The sequence below is a fragment of the Pocillopora damicornis genome, chromosome 7 (genome assembly GCF_964200805.1).
Source record: "Pocillopora damicornis chromosome 7, jaPocDami1.2, whole genome shotgun sequence".
Taxonomy (NCBI): Eukaryota; Metazoa; Cnidaria; class Anthozoa; order Scleractinia; family Pocilloporidae; genus Pocillopora; species Pocillopora damicornis.
In genome coordinates this window covers 10,768,851-10,787,055 of record NC_142676.1, presented here as the reverse complement: position 1 = coordinate 10,787,055, position 18,205 = coordinate 10,768,851, and the positions used below count along the sequence as shown (strand labels likewise).

The window sequence follows — 18,205 nt, the reverse complement described above, 5'->3', positions numbered from 1 at the left end:
TTAAAACTTACCCCAGGCCATGCATGGTGAAGCTCAGTCCGGGACCGCAGTCTTAACTGGGTCCTCATTTCCAAACCAGTACTGACGGCTACGATAGATTACCCCACATCCTTAGCACTCCAGAACAATACCTGACGATAACAGATTTAATGAATCTGAGGTTACAGTGAAAACTCAATGAAATTGAACCCTTTACACGCTAACATGAGTGTACTTATTCTTCTTACTGTTCCCTGTAAATTAAATGGTACTGGCAAGGTGAATTTGTTTAAAGGAGCCCCCCTATTGGAAGTCATTCGTTTCATTGCATGACCTTGAAATAATTAGCTGCTAGTCACTCTTAGGGGTCAAAAGGTTTAAGACTTGTGCATCTATTGACCTAAGAAATTTAATGCTTGCACTGCACATTTTTCTATAGGAACCAGACTGATTTGGCTTCCTATAAATACAGAGTTACATGTATATGCAAATTTTTGGGTGCCCCACCAACCACATATTGCAAGTTCTAGAGTTTAATGATAACATTTCAATATTGGTACAAATGATGGTAGTTATTATTAATACACCACTGTAACTAAATATATTTTTAAAGTAACTGTTGATATATATAACTAACTGCAGACAGTACTGTTTCGGCCTTCTGGGCCTCATCAGTGCAGTGCTGATGCTAGGATGGAGCTAAGACCATATAGCCACCCCAAGTGATCTCACATATGTGGGATCATCTAAGCCATGCCAGAGTGCTCAAACTAGAAAAACTAGTGAGCATGCATAATGCTAGCAGCAATGACTCATCCTAGTAGAGTGCTCAATTTGGACATGAAAGCAAAGCTTTGTATGCCAAAGAGCTATATCTAACTGCATATATAAATATATCTAACTGTATATATAAATATATACTTACATATACCACGCAGATGAAAAGTGCTTTGTGTGCACGCACAATTCGCTAGTGCGAAAGTGAATAGCAAGAAGTACTATTCACCTCTGCATGCGATGAGACCAAGTTGCCCGTGAAGAGTTTAATTTCCGACTATCTTTCAGTTTATTCAAGAATATATATTATTTTTTTGGTATATATCTGTATGATAAATACTCATCAATAGCACTACACAGTGTCATTGATGGATATTTACCGAGCTGCAAAGCGGCGAGATAAATATCCACCTCTTATGATCTCCACTTTAGTGAATAACTCTTAATTATATATAATATGAAATAACAATAATAAAAATAATGACGATAATTATTGGATAGTACTGTTGTTGTTGTGAATTAAGTGTGGAATAATCCTTTATGCACAAACTGTACATCGTTAACCCCATCCTTTTTAATTCCTTCCTGAGTATATTTTTGAAGCACCATAATTCTAAGAGAAAAGAAATTTAGAAGAAAACAAGATATCTAAATATTACTTAACAAATAGAGAAGCCTTGACTGTGCTCTTTTCTGTTGTAAAGCACACAGGAAGCGGCTAGAGCACGAAAGAAGTGTAGGGAGAAACACTCGACTACGACTCCCAAACATTACGACCAATTTTCACAACAAACTTTATTTCCGAAGCGAACAACAGTGTCGTCAGCATGCTCTATACTCTCATAAAGTACGCTACAATAAGCCAATCAGAATCCCTGTTAGAATGGACCACAGCGTGATCGCAGTAGCTCTGACACCGGCATGATTAGTATGAATTTTGACAGTTATGCCAGTTTGGTTATATTTTTCATCATTCCTCTTTTGTTTTGTTTTGTTTTTGATCTCGAAACTTTACTTACTATACAAGTGTTAGCTGTGTTTGATTTTTATTACCGCACATAAGCTTGCCATTTAACTAAGTGTGAAAACCTCTAAAACTCGGACTGTCCATTTCGTTTTCTCCAGGAGCATTTTCGTTCCTGCTCACGTTGTAATAACGTACATTACGGCGCCTGGCCTTATAAAAAAACCTTTGTTTGGTTCTTCTGTTGCTACTTGCCGGCTCGCTTGTTCCGAAATTTCACTTTCAATTAGCGAAAAAAAGCCAGAGAGAAGTCCCGGGAAAGGTCAAACATAGTACAATTTGGCAGATGGCGTGACAGCTTTAGCTCAGCTCTATGCTCTGTACTCTCATAGAGCACGCTCTTTTATCTAGTGTCAAAACGCGTTATATCCAAATTTATAATAAAAATAATTATTTATTGCAAGTGCTTACCCAGACCACTGGAGGAACACATTTTTGGAACAACCAGATTCTGTTTTCTCTTCTCCTAACAGACCTTTATTCGTAAAAGGAAAGGAAGTATTGAAAAATTATGCATGTCATATATGCGGTTAATTTCCGATTCAAATCGATATCATGGAAGGAATACCAAAAATAAGTGTGACCAGCCAGGCAGAGAGTAATTTAAGGTTACTTCCCACCTTCAGAGGCCGAAACGATCGTTTTTTTTTTTTTTTTTATTTGACTAAATCGAAGTCAGACATTTTACCTAACATCTGGAAAAAGAAAAATTTTAAAATATCAAAAAGCGTCTCACTTATTTAGAAAAACGTATTTTCGAATAAAAGTTAATAAATTAGGAAGGTGTCATAATCTCGAAACTGAGCGAGTCTGAGAGTGATTCTCGCGGCAATGTCATGTTATTTGCATATTTTGTATACATCGCGCACTTGAAAAAATTTTCACGTAGAAGTGCAGTGCGTTCACGTTGCGTTCATCGAAAAATCAAAAGCAGAAAAAAATCCTTGGGCTAGGATGAACAGAAAAAGGGGCCCAAAGAAGAAATTAAGCGCACCATTCCTCCAAGAAAAGAATAGTATCCTTGCTGAAAGCGATAAAGGTTCTTGGTTTGACCAAGAGCCTCTGACAAGCTCGGCAACTGCTGAAGTTCCGCAACGTTCGAATATCATTGGAGCAGGCAGCTTAAAAATCAAAGTCAATGCAGATCGCAAACACGATTGTTCGTCGGAATCTGACGGAACCGATGCAAAAGCACAAGCAATCGCCCCGAATCGTAATTCGATTTTGATTTTGATCTGATCCTAAGAGCAAACGAGTACGCTAGTATCAAAACAGGGGCAAGACCAAGAGTTGGGTGCTCGGGAGAACCAGTAGCAGAATATACGGAGTTCGGCTGGACGATTTTGTCACCTGGAACGGGATTGGATCTTAGCAACATGTTCTTAACGCAGACCTCCGCAATCGATTACAAATAATCGTGCAAGTTAGACGTCCTGGGGCTAAAGGACAATCCCAGTGGAGAACAGGAAACCGTTCACGAAGAGTTCAAAGAGCAACTAACCAGGAGTTCAAAAGGCTAGTACGAGACGAGCCTAACATGGAGAGGGAATCATCCTCCCCTAACGAACAATTACACAGGAAGTTTAAAACGTCTCAAAAATCTTGTACGGAAGTTAGAGATGCAAGGCGAGCTGGAGAGGTACAACGACATTATCCAGACCCGACTGAGTCAAGGGATCGTAGAACGCGCTGACGAGGTGGTCAAGGACGGAAGAGAGTTCTACATTTCTCATAAAGCGGTCGTGCGCGAGAACGCAGAATCTACAAACATACGTATTGTTTATGATGCTTCTGCAAGAGCAAATGCACGTGTCCTCTCACTCAACGAGTGTCTCGAAATCGACCCTCCACTACAGAACCAGCTTTGGAACGTGCTGATACTAAATAGGTTCTATCCCGTGGCAATAGCAGGCGACTTAAACCAAGCATTCTTGCAAATTCGCGTCCGAAGAGAAGACCGAGATGCCTTACGCTTTCATTAAATAAAGGATCTGGCAAGCAAACAGGTAGAAACCTTGCGATTCACTCGAGTACTCTTTGGTTTGGCACCGTCTCCATTCCTCTTAGCTGCAGTTATCAAAGAACATCTACATCGATACAAAATGGTGAACCCGGAACTAGTGGATGATTTAATTAGTGGCGGGGAGACAATAAAACAAACTTGTAAAATTTAAAAAACGATCTCTGGCTAAAACTTTTAAAAATACGAGCTTTCGGCTGTTTGCGCTACAGCCTTCAACGGGTAAAATGATAAAAAGATAAGAAATACTAGGTGTGAAGTACAAATTAGGAAATTAAAAATGCTAATAACTAAGAATGTTTGTTAAAAATACTAGGTGTGAAGTACAAAGTAGGAAATTAAAAATGCTAATAACTAAGAATGTTTGTTAAAAAGAATGTTGTGTGTTGTCCCCGGAGGAACTTGTTGGCACATTTTTCAAGATGGTCGAGGCGTCCGAATCACGCAAGTCGTTCGCCTCTCTTCCATACATTAAAGGCGTAACAGAACCTCTGACTCGTGTCCTCAAAAAACACGACATCACAGTGGTGAACAAACCACTTATCACCCTCCAACAACAGTTCCCGGCCCCAAAATTTCGACCATTATTGGAATCTCAAACAAATGTTGTTTATAAAATTCCTTGTGGTGACTGTTCATGGTGTTATATTGGTGAGACTGGCAGGGCCTTCAACACAAGAAAGAAAGAACACCTCAGAAATGTGAAAACCGCGGCAAAAGGCTCAAGAATTTCCAATCACGTCTGGGCCAATAATCACGCAATAGACTTTGATAATGCATCTGTTATTGACAAAGGCAGTTTTAGAACAAGAAAAACACTAGAAGCGTGGCATTCCAAGTTAACTCCCAATGCAGACAACAATTCCTGTCCTTTGCCCGGACAATACAACATTCTTTTTAACAAACATTCTTAGTTATTAGCATTTTTAATTTCCTACTTTGTACTTCACACCTAGTATTTTTAACAAACATTCTTAGTTATTAGCATTTTTAATTTCCTACTTTGTACTTCACACCTAGTATTTCTTATCTTTTTTATCATTTTACCCGTTGAAGGCTGTAGCGCAAACAGCCGAAAGCTCGTATTTTTAAAAGTTTTAGCCAGAGATCGTTTTTTAAATTTTACAAGATGATTCATCCTGGCTGCGGCCCCTCTATCTTTTCAAATAAAACAAACGTTAGAAATAAAGATGACAGCCACAGCAATCTTAGGTGAGGCGACTTTCAAGCTGCACAAGTGGTATTCCAACAATCAGAAGTTAGAAGTTGAAACTGCGACTTCAGATGAAGAAAGTCAGAGTTACGCCAAACGACAAGTGGGAATCAGAAAGGGCGAATCAAAACTGCTGGGAGTCCCCTGGGACAAAGAAAAGGACGAAATTAAAGTCAGCTTCCCGATTTCAACCGCTGAGCCGACAAAAGGTACATCCTTGGAAAATTCGCAAAAATCTACGATCCACTCGGTCTTGCTTCACCCGTGACCCTCTCTGTGACTCACGATTCCTCGTTTTGAACTAGTGGCTGGACGTATGGCTGCAAACCTAGTACAAAATGTGAAAGAAGTCCCGAAGGGTTTTCCCGTAAGAAGTGTTTATGGTTGGCTGGGTAGCACAGTAGCACTGGACTGGAACCGCGGAAATGGCGACACAAACAGTTCGTGGGAAATCGAGTGAGGAAGATCCAAGAAAAACAAATGAACTGGAGGCATGTACCAACAGAGGAGAATCCAGCGGACGTGGGGAATCGGGGAGGAGATGTTAGTAGATTGACAGGTCTTTGGTGGCAAGGACCAAGCTCGTTAGCAAAACCACAGGACCGGCCGCCAGACCTTCTAACGACATCTACGAAACAAACGCGCGAGAGAAAACAGAGAACAACGACGTCTTCGATGAGCTGCTGGAGAAGCACGAGCTGTGGCGTGTGTTGCGAGTGGGTGCCTGGATCGGGAGATTCCTCCACAACATAAGAACTTTCCGTAAACAGAGTCGTTGGTCCCCTTATAACTGAAGAAATACAGAAACAGACAACGTTCTGGATCAAGCGAGTTCAACAACAAGCAAATTCGAGCGAGAAATTTGAAGACCGTTTACAGTTGAATGTGCAAGGAAACCAGGAGGGAATTTTTTCAGAGTGCAGGGGAGGAATTCAAGGCCATTACCCCATAGTTTTTACCAGACTCCTTGCCCTTCACTCGCAAATTAGTTCACCGATCACATGTCGACACACCGCACGGAGGAGTGACCCTTACCATGACCAAAGTGCGAGAGCTATACTGGGTACCGCGTTTAAGGGCACTCGTAGAATAAGTTCTCAAGGCGTGTTCAGGCTGCAAGCGGTTTCAGGCCATGGCACTGGCAACACAGCCTCCTGGACTCCTATCCACTGACCGCACAGAGGGGAGCACCCCATTCGCGGTTAGCGGAGTTGATTTTGCAGGGCCCATCAAGTACCGTATCAGAGCCAAAACAGAAGGAAAGGCCTATCTTGCATTGTGCGCATGCAGTCTTACACAAGGATTATTCCTGGAAGTACTACCAAACCTGGCGACCAGTGAATTCCTAAGAAGTTTAAAACGGCTCATCGTGCGCCGCGGGCGCCGGAGAAGATATTTTCCGACAATGGCAAAACCTTTGTTGGCGCCGAAAAGTGGCTCAAACAAGTTATGCGTGACGAGAAGACACAAAACTACTTACCACATGAGAACATCAAGTGGCAATTCAACCTCAGCCACGCCGCTTTGTGGGGAGGACAGTTCGAGTGCCTCATCGTACTGGTCAAAACAGCTTTAAACAAGACTATCGGATACGGAATGTTGACCTGGAGAGAGCTGTGTGAAGTGGTACTGGATGTGGAGAAGACGACATACAGTTACCCATGCTTACCCCTAACTCACTACTATTTCTTCGATCAAACCAGCTACCAGAACTGAAACCACACCATTCAAGAGAATTTGATCCGCGCAGAAGAGCTAAATATCTGCGAAGGTGCAAGCAGGCTTTATGGACAAATATTTACGAGGCTTGAGAGAACGACACCGGATGAAACACAGGGGTCAAACCACGCCCTTGGCCAAAATGGAGGTGGTCATCATCGAGGACGAGGAACGAAATTGCAATGAATGGACAATTGGATTCGTGGAAGACCTGATTTCGGGACGAGGCGGAATCGTTCGCGCTGCCAAACTTCGAGCGGGGAAAAGAACACTCGAACAGGCAGTACAACACCTTTACCCACTGGAGCTTTCCTGCGATCGGGAGAATGTACAGACCCCTCCGCAACTCAACCCCGAAGCCCCGACATTCAGGCCCAGGAGGGATCCAGCGGTAGCCGCTCCTCATCGCATTCACACATTGATACTGATTAGAGATATTTAGGAACACTGAACTGATATACTGGACTAACTTTCTATTTCGTTCATTGAATTTCAATTTTTATCGAGTGTGCCATTCTAGTGAGAGATTATTCAGCGTTAATTGATTTTCGGTTGATTTTTTGCGATGTGTCAGATAATTGAACAACAGGATCATGTTATGTCTTTAAAAATGAGAGAGACCAGAGCATGAGACGGGAGGGGAAAGATCAAGTTGATTTTTTATTAAATGATTAAATGAAACGTGAAGTTTCGGAACATAGCAGATTCTTTATTCTCATTTCCGACACAGAGTTTTTTTACGAAAATGTTAATGATGCAGAGGAAAATATTTTTAATCTTTTTAAATTTTTTCCGTAATATTTGAGTAATTTTGCTAGTTTTCTTAAACATACAAGGGAAAACTACTGATCTATCGAAATATAGGCTATTGTGGAAAACAAAAAATAGTCTGAGAAAGAAATAAAGCATGAGTTAAATTTACATTGAAAATGAATGGTATCAAAAAAAGGAAAAATTGAACTGTTTTTGTAGAAAAAAAATTGATTTTTGAGAGCAATAGTCTGTAAATTACAAGCTTTTTCAAAAAATCGCGGCCACTCAACAACACCGATTTGGCTGAAATTTGGCAGGAAGGGTGATTTCAGCGTCTAACCACGAAATGGGTATTAAAAAGTTGCAAATTATCGATAAAGCCGGCCTAGTCTGCCATACTTGGTCGGCAACATGGCGTATCGAAGATGTTCATACGACTTCAACTTGAGTCTTTTCGTAAAGATTTTTTAACATCTCTTAAAATTAATAAAAACCTAGCCCTTTTCTTTAAATTTATTGGAAAAATGTGGGAAATGACATACTTTGATGACAAGTTATCTCAACGTTCGAAGGACGTTTTGTGCCGTCTTGAAGAGTGGAAATTTTACCCCAACTTGTCAGCCTGATATCTCCAATGTTACCCAGTGCCCCCATCCAGAAATTGCCATTTACTTGGAAGAATGTAAACTATCGATTTGCCATTAACACTCGGAGGGATTGATTTTGCTCACCGTTTTGAGAACGAAAAATATATAAAGAAGACTCTTACGAATTCAATCAAGGCCTTGAAGGGATGTTGTTGTTGATGCTTTAAACGCTGTTAAAATTCTTGGAAGTGTGCTCCTACTAAGGGAGTATGTCCCGCTCTCCTCACAGTATTGTAGATACTGGTTAAAAATGCGCTCGTTGACCGACATCTTGATAATATTTAGCGTCTGCACTACTTCCCCGGATAACAATTTCAGAACCTTTTCACTAAAGGGAAAGTCTTGCACGATGGAGTGGCTAGTGAGAAAACTCAGAAAATTACCTGCCTGATCAATTTTACAACGAGGAACCGATTTTAGTGCCACGAGTGTCCCACACCCATGATTTGAGCTGTACTTCCTTACCTCGCAAAACGTGTATTTTGTGAGGCCAAGGATGAAAGGTCGTATTTCTTCATAAGTGGAAACATCCACCATTATAGAAATAATTTGTTTTCGGAGGGTTTTACCTGGCGTTGCTCTGCGCTGCTGCAAGGAAGATACTTAATAACACTCTGTGATGACCCAAACGTGTTTGTCTTGGCGGTGTTGAATGCTTCACACAAATTTTCGGATCTTCCTAACTCGTCCCATAACTCATCGTGATGCCTTGGAGACAAAGTCTGCAAAATTTCAACCATAGCGCCGCTTGCTTCGGTGATGTTTCTTCTTTCGGTTCACTCCATTGCTGAATGCAGGCCTGTGTCCATCATTGTAACTGGGGTTACTCCGCAAATACTGAGGAATTCGTTCGACTCCTTTTTCCGGAAGCTCTCAACAAAATGTCTCTCTGTATCTGCTGCAAGACTTTGTCGTTCTTTAAAGGAATGCCATCCGGTGGTACTTCTGTCTACCTCAGGAGAAAGTGGGACCCGTGAATAGAAGTAATCAATCACATAGATCGAGGAACAGTACACTTTCTTGGCTTTTATCTTCATGTTTTTTTTTGTTTAAAATTAAAAGTAACACCATGTTGATCGATTAATTCTTCTTTAAGTATACTGTGCTTTACTGGCATTAAACCTAACCTGATTTGTAATTACTTTTGTTAAAGGATCATCATAACATGGACATCAAACAAAGAGGTAGTTTTTACTTACATGTCCTGTTTGCTATGATTTGTCAGGTTCTAAAGCGTTATCAGTGTTCTTGTCTTCATCGCTCCTATTGTCATCGTTAACAGTATTTACACGATCATTCTCGTTTTTACTGACATCAACATCGCCAATATCTTTGGCACCTCACATCGTCCTCGTGATCAGCACGGCCCTCATCATCCTCGTTAAAACTGATATTGAGATCGCCAACATCTTTGGCACTCCTCCCATTGTTGTCGTTATCAGCACCACGGCTATCATACTCAGTAAAACTGATATTAACATCACCAACATCTTATCGTCATCGTTATGACGACCACGACCACCACCTTTCTCAAATTAGTCTTCTTCACTTCGCCCTCTGTTCGGTAGCAATCCTACTCTTTTCCTGCATTCTCTGCAAATAGCTGTATAGTAAAGGAGAGAAATATGTGTTTGTAGAATCACTGTCAAAATATCATATACATCTTCATTTTCTCTCGGTGAGACAAGGAAAAAAACTGAATATTTGCTAGCCTCGTGACAGCATCCTCTACAGCGATAAAAAAAAAGCATCAATTAAACATGTTAACTCCCAATTACACGAAATCTTCATTTATTTAGTTTTCGGCAGATCAAGAGTAAAATTAAGGATGCCAATAGAAATAATGACAGTCAACTCTTGATAAAGAACTTTGGCTTGCCCTAGAGAAAGCCCTCTGTTTCCTTTTGGTGGTAGTCTGTTTGTGTGGCCACTTTGGGGGCATGGACCACCTTTTTCTCCTACACACCCAATGTGTGCCTTAAGCCTCTTGGTGACGTGGGCATATTGTAATTTCGTCCTTTTTCGGTATCAAACTTGAAATAAAAAATAAATGTAAATTACATCAATTTTTAAAATATTCCAGCCCGTGACGAAAAAAGTTACATGCCATTGACCGTGCAGACCGCTGATTTAATCACGAGTTTAAACACCGTAACAGTGTCTGGTATATACATCCGATTCCATTACACTTTGGTTGAAACCACATTTTGTCTTCTTTTCGGGGCGAGAATTTTTAAAAGTTCAAATGCCCGGGCGGGGGGGAGGGGGGGGGGGGGGAGGAGTAAATTTGAAACTTCGAATTGATCAACTCATAAGCATAAAAGAAGCCTCAGTACCTGCTCTAGCAATTAACTGAATTTCGCATCAACGATGTTAAAGCCTTGTAATCGAGTCTTTATGTCTCGAGTACACCATGAAAGGGATATGCACACGCTCGACCCGATGGTATATAGCAAACCTCAAGAAACCACACCTGATATTTAAGCGACATTTGGTTTGTCACGTATTCCTCTCAATAACATTTGTGTTTCGTGGCTGTTCGAGATCAGTGGAGGCGCTTAATTGCCGCTCAGATCGAAAAAAAAAAAGCGGAAAAATTTTGAAAAAAAGCACTTGAATTTTTGACGAAAACCGAAAAAGCAAATGTTAAACCACGTAAAATCCGCAAACCGAAATGAACAATCCGATCCGGTCCGGCCGGTCCGATTCAGATTTTGTCGACACCGTATCGTTTACATCTTACAAGGTCATACTAGGCTTTTTAAGGTCATTTTTGAAATCACTCAAGGTCATTTTAGGTCATTTTAGGTCATTCCTTAGGTCATAAATTTGTATTTACCGTACCATTTATCTTAAGCTTGCAAGGATTTAATTCAAATAAATGACTACCTGCTATCAGCAAAAGTATATCAGAGTTGATGAGAATGTTTCTCAAAACGGCAGGCAAAATAAACTCTACTAAGCGTAATTGCGCATGTCTTAGTTAAAGCAGGAGCGCCTGTTTAAATTCAATTAGTGAGTAAAAATCATCCCGTTGCAACAATTTCGCTTCAACATCGTTAAGTATGTATTAAGAAGGAAGATATTTCCAAATTACTAGGAAACGATCTGAACGAAAGGTGTATTTAAACCGTTTTCTTTTGATCGGCGAATTGATCTAGGAGCTCTTAGGACCAGGTCCCAAACATAGCTAGGTCATTACGGGCTGATATATTTTTTCCTCGACAAAGACATTATCTCTATTTTTTTATTAGTGAAATCTTTTCACCTATGAACAAACATTGGTCATAATTAATGGTAACGTTTGAATCGAGGCAACACTGGAGATATTAGGTTATAAAGTTGGGGTAAATTTTGTCATTGTTCAAGGCGGCCTGAAACGACCTTACAACGTTGAGATAAAATTTTGTTAACATTAGATATTTGCCATATTTTTCGTAATAAGTATTAAAAGGAGTGGAAAATATTTTTAAGAATATCATGAAATGTTGAGGAATCTTTACTATAGAACTCGAGTTGAAGTCAAAGATCACCCTCGATCCGCCATATTGGTGGGCAAGTACGGGCAGACCAGGTGTGATTTGCAGTTTTTTCAGTAAGCAAAAATAATCGGAACTTTTTTGTATCAATTTCTCAATTAGGACCCTGAAATAGGACCATGCCAAATTTCAGCCAAATCGGTGAAATGAAATGGCCGACGAAAGTTCGAAAGTTACAGACCACCGAACCTAAATGGAATCTTTTAGATGATTTTTTCGTGAACTGTATTGTTTAAAACTCCTGTTTCACACTTATAGTGGACTGCTTCGTCAGCGTAGCTTCAGCTTCCGTTTTGTTGTTATTCATTATTTTTTTTTTAGTTCCCTCAATTCCCCGCTTCCTAGAATACCCCTTAAAACTATGTGAAGGCTCCTTCTCTTACCTGGTTTATGCTATTGATTCCTACTTGATATCTTTTCATTTTACAATGCTGATTGTTCCATAAATAAATAAATGAATAGAAAAAAGTAATAATAACAATAATAAAAAAAACGGTAAAACAAATTTATGATATGCACTATTTTTGAAAATTTCAGAATGTTCGTTGGTGGTAAAAACATCTCTACGAATAGCTAAAAATATTCGTTTCTTTATGATATGAAATTATTTAGCAAAATGTTGAAGCATTTCTTGATTTTTTTCATAACAGGTAATAATATTAATAAAGTTAGGGACAAGGATGGCAACTAGGATTTGCACCAGAATTTCAAAGACTATCTAAATCAGTTTTATCCTGAACTAAGAAAATTCGTCCGTTTACTGGGAATCGATGGTTGTGAGAGGCTGGGGTCAAATGAGTCTGGATTCAAAGTTTGTTAAGGTTCAAATGGTTTCTTTATTTGGAAAAAACCTATTCTTTTTTTATGGATAATAGCTTCTACACTTTTCAGTTTGTTTCCTTGAAATCGATGTTCAAAAATGCCCAATAAACTATAATCAAACTGTGTTTGTTTTTCTAACAATCAAGGCTACCATAGCAACAATACAGCTCCAAGGAGACAGGTTTGTTGCTCTATCTGCTTTTAACTCGAAAGCAATATAAATAACCTCTTTAATAATAAAAGTGATCAAAACAAATTAAGAAACATGAGCACATTATTTTGACAACATTTATATTTTTAGAGGGAAAACACGAAGTAATGTAAATTCATTGAAGGTATGCCAAAAGACTACCACTAATAGAAAGAGAAGTCAACTGATTCTCCTCAAAGATTTCATTTGCAGAGAAATATTCCTTCAATATTTTTTGTACGGTCATTTTTTAACGTGTGCGCCACCACGATGTTGAAGTAACTTCCCATAAACGGAGACACATTTTAATTTTCTATGGCACTCTATGATAATTGAAAACCCACCTTTTTATTTCTTTTTTTGTCTTCTTACTAGTTACAAAATCGGAATATAATGGACTTAATTTGATAATTAAATTGGTAAAAAAAAAAGCTAAGGGCTTACGAAGTAGGACTTCTCCCTCCTGAGACTAAAAATGATCACAATAATAATAAAAATAATAATAATTACAAGAAAAAGTCAGCAATTTATAGTACAACACCATTCCAGTTTTTGATAATGAAGATAAGAAGTCAGACCGTGTATTAGTGTATATCAAGTGAAAAGTTTGAAAATTGTGTAGATATCAAAGCTAATTTGAACTTGTGAAAATGAATTTCTGCTGATTCATTGCCTCTAATTGCCTTTATTGCCAGACGAGAGCAGTAAATAATGGAGAAGGAACATGATTTACAGGAAGTTCTTACCAGAGAACCAAAATAAACATTGTTAAGATAATTCAACAAAGCATCACAATCCCAGCTGTTGTACATATCTTTCAGCGAAAAAAAGGGGAAGACGGAAATATTCACAGAAATATGGATATGAAAGGTGTCGCGGAGGTGAATTGGCTGACTTAGCTTGTAACAAGGCTCCATGATAATCAAAACTTATCCATCACGAATATCATGACACACAGGAAGTTCTTACCACCACCAGAATAAACAGTGGTTGCATGATAATTTGGCAAAGTTTCACAATGCCAGCTGTTGTGCATGTGTAAAAACGATAACCTAGGAAACTTTCGAATGAATTCTTCATTTTCACAAACTAGGTTTGCATCTATCCATTTAGTTAACGCACACATTTTCAACGACGAACCAATTTAGTAAACTACATTATGACAAAGAACTTTTGCGAGCTTTACCGGTCTAAAAGTCTTATCGATTTTGTTATGAAAGAAAAAAATTGTAGGAAGGTTCGTGACCTAAACCAATTCTTTCAGGTCCAATTTATCCTAATTCAGCACAAACAGTTTAAAAATCAGTTGCTTATCATTTAAAAAATTCAATTTATCATTCCTAAAATGGGACGACAGTATGGATATGAAAGATTTCGTGGAGGAAAATTTGCTGACGTGTTACACTGCTGCATAATTATAACTGTTATGTATGAATTTTTCATGATAGCATGTCGGGCCACAAAATGATGCGACAAAACTTAATTATGGCAATTGACAGGTAAATTATTGCTGAACCGAGCAGCATTCTAAACAAACATTTTTACTGGTAGAAACTAAGGCACAACAGCTGACATGCGAAATGATTTGACTGCTATTGGTTAAACCGGCGACAGCCTAATTTCCATTGTTTTAAACTTCCCCTGTCATGATAAGTAATATTAAGTAAAGAATTCGTTTCTTGACCAGAACTTTTTGAATCCTTTTCTGTGTCATGTATTCTGTTTCTGTCTCCCTTCTCTTATTGGAGCTTTGCTTTATGATACAAAGGGCTGTCAGATCACAAGGTTAGTTTCAGTATGACTTACATCCAGTTCATGTTTACCTTTGGTTCGAGTATTGGTTTTTTTTTTTTTTGAGAAACGTTTTATTTGATAATAAGAATTCGTCATTAAGTCAGAAAATTAGCTTTATTCACCTATATTAATTGGAGAATTGTCGTTAAAATATTCAGTCATCAACGCACAGATAGTACTTTGAAGAAATATGACATTTTCGTGTACGAATTTGCATGAACTAAGTAAGAATTCAACAAAGCGAAACACCATGACAAAACTTCTGCCGAGGAATTTCAACCTCCTTCGTCGTCTTCCTCCACTAGCTGTTCAGAGATTGCCGTCAAAACAAGCAAAACAGAAATGAAATAATTTTCAATTTAAGAACAATAGAGAATTTTTGCCGTGTTGACATACTCTTTTTTAGTGATTTCAGTTCTTCCCCTTCTAACCCCGGACTGGTCCCTAAATTCCCTTGAATTAACTCTTCTACAGTCAGTGCTGAAGAGTTTTATTGCAGTTTTTATTATAGTAAAGGGCCGGAAAATAAACTAGCAAGAGCTCCGCTTTTAGGCTTGGCTAAACCTATATATTATGTATCTCAATTCTAATAAGCTATATAATTGAGCTATGAGTCAATATCTTTCAACTTTTCGTTTTAAAGGGTTGAGTGAAAAAGCTATTGATAAAGTCAATTTAACTGAATACAGAGAAGAAGTTGATCTTGAGTACCCACAGAAATTACACAATGGTCAAAATTTGTATTTCTTAAGATATGCTTCAAAATTATTATGAAAAAACATGAAAAAAATACAATGTAAGCATCGGACTGGTTAAAAAATTAGTTTCTAACATTGTCGTATGAAATAAAATGCTGTGACACATTTCTTCGGAGAAATTTCCTGTTGCATCATTGATTTCCTGTTTTTATGAGATTGTCACGCAATGGTAAGCGAGCAAAATTTAAATAGAAAATATTTATTCACAAACAAAGTTTACTGACAAAGGTTACTGACAAGCTTTACTGACAAAGTTTGCCGACAAACTTTACTGACAAACTTTACTCGTTATCCATGACCTCATTTCCTTTCTCTTGCCTTCTATTTTCACTGCAGCTAACTGTTCTCCAGATAAATTTTTTGTCATATCCTTTGTTTCATTCAAGTTTTTCTTGGTTTTTTTCTTGTTCCATTATTACTCCTAGATCCCATCCGCCCTAGATAAGGCGGGCCTTTCTACTAAAGTAGAAATGAAAACTAATAACGCACACAACGTTTTTCCATTTGCAGTTTTCCCCCAAACGCTATTACGAAGATTTATGATATCCATGCTATATCTAAATTTATTCCAAAACGATTACATCTCCAAGCGATTAGATATCTTGTACATAAAACCCATTTTTTATCTTCACACAATCACCTATACCGTTTGAATGTAAAGTAAATTTTAATCAGTTTTTGCAATCTTATGTAAGTCATATTGTATAAAAATTTCACCATGGCGGCAGGCCATCAAAAACACTTCTTTGAGGATGCTTTGGTTTCGGCCGTGGAAATTTAAACGACATGTTTTGAGCACAAGCTTAGCGCACCACGCTTTGAGCATACCACAGGACAAGAAATTCAACAAAAAGCCTTTGCATTTGTTTGGGAATAACCAAATGTTGATTGCTAAGACACGCTCCATGAAATAAAATCGCCATCGTTCACGGGTTTCCAAAGAAATGAGTGGGTTTCGAATAACTGATTCATGGCCTATTGTATTTATAAGAGATAATAAGACCCAAGAATCAGTCATGGTCATACATGCCGCATGTTAAAAATATGCAAATATGATAATCAAATCAAAGTTCATGCAACATGACCCTGTTGACCTTAAGTTTTGTGCGCCATAACAAATGATCTATGACAAGGCGAGAACCGACCTCCAGAAAAAGGTATAACTGGACAAATCACAACATATCCAACGTCCCAAACGTATTGTGGAAAGTAAAAAAAAGCTCTACCAGGCGAAAGAAGATGAACTGAGCTGGTCATGAACTGTTGTCCTTTTTACTGACTGCTTGAAAAATAGTACCGGTAATCACGCACGATAGCCGCGATCGGAAATATTGACCTTAAAAATTGCGTTTAAAGTTTCCCGAAAATTGAAAACAGGCAACTTATTCTAGCAGAATACATTAAAACGGCCTTTCGCTCGAAACGTGCACATCGAAAGCATTCTCTGCTTCGCTGACGTAAGTCACTGTTAATTACGCACTCGGTAACTCAGGCCCCGTTCTCACTAATAAGTGGTGAATTGTATTCAACGAGAGAAGAGAAACAGAAAACTCACTTTTTCTTTCTGAATTAAATAGACGGTGTAAATCTAGAAGTGAAAAGTTTACTTATCTACATTCAACGTTAGTTCGACTGTTATCCAGTAGAAAGAGTTTTGTTGAAGACAGTTTGGTTAGAGAAAGAAAAATCTTACCATCTCTCATATTTCTATCTACAGTTAGGTTTGTTTATTACACGCGACGTGATCACCTGACATGCTGACCAACAGAATTTCTCAAACTATAAGCTTTCCATATTCTTCTGTTTTGAATATAAACTTAGGGTTTCGTCTTGGCTAAGAGACTCATGCCGTTCACTAAACACCTTTTAGGATAGTCTACGCAACAATCTCGATAGTCTGCAATTGCTTGTAATCCATTACAATGTTTGCAACCATCTCCCGCGGCCACTGTAATATTTACCTTCCATGAAACAGGTAAACATCTGGAGAGATGAAATTATTAGTAAAATGTAAAATTCTCCAATTCATGTATAACTTTAGATTCTAATTCGTTGCATTAGCTGGTGTTTGGTTTCACTTTTTATACCAGCAAAAGATGGAAACAAATTAGCATAATCACGTCACGCAATATATCAAGCCGGATATTTTTTTATTAGGTTTTGATGGTCCACGGAAATGTTTAGTATGTCACTGGAGAATGTCGTGGTCCATAACGGCATTAAATAATTAATGATGGAAACAAATTTCCAGAAAGGAAGGCCAATTTATTGCGTTCCGTGTGCAAATTATCAGAAGGAAATGCAAGAATTCTTTCAGAGTGTATGCGTCTTGTTTCGTAAATAACACCGAAACATATTTTTGCTTGATTCTGTGTCCCTGTAAGCTACGCGGAATGTCTGTAAAGACCAGAGTGTCAATTTTTAATTTTTGATCTTCTCCACACTGTGCGTGGCTCATGGCCTATTTCAACGATAATTATCGAGGAGTCGCCATCCAGTCACCTTTGTTTACTTTGTAAGTCGATGAAGCGTTACCACACGGATCATGTTCATGCGACTTTTCAGGACAACTTGGGGTCTATTTTCTATCCAGTTATTATAGAAACCTAAAATCTTCAACGTAGAAGATAAAAAAACCAAAGTTTAAATGGTCAAAGTGATATCTCGAGCGCACTTGAGCAAACATGCGGATTTGCGTTGTTTTAAAGATGTTAGTGAATGAAAGTTAGAGAGATATCCGCGGTTCTAAGGCAATCGGTGCACTAATACGCCTTTTTGGCCCGATTTCCGCCTGTATTTATTACAATTATTTCTTAAAAACTGGGTGGTCCAACCAAAAATAAACTTTGGCTTGTGGCGACACAACTATTTTTGAAATACGCCTTAAACCCTTTTCATGGGCAAAAAAATAAAAAAAAACCTTTACTATCGACGGGAAGTCGAGAGGACCGCTCTTAGCGAGAGCGGTAC

The 18,205-nt window shown here is 38.5% G+C and overlaps 1 pseudogene; it reads right to left on the bottom strand.

Annotated features, from left to right (window-relative positions):
• Nucleotides 1-18,205, bottom strand: part of LOC149042519 (zinc finger FYVE domain-containing protein 1-like) — a 36,419-nt pseudogene that overhangs the window by 2,243 nt on the left and 15,971 nt on the right.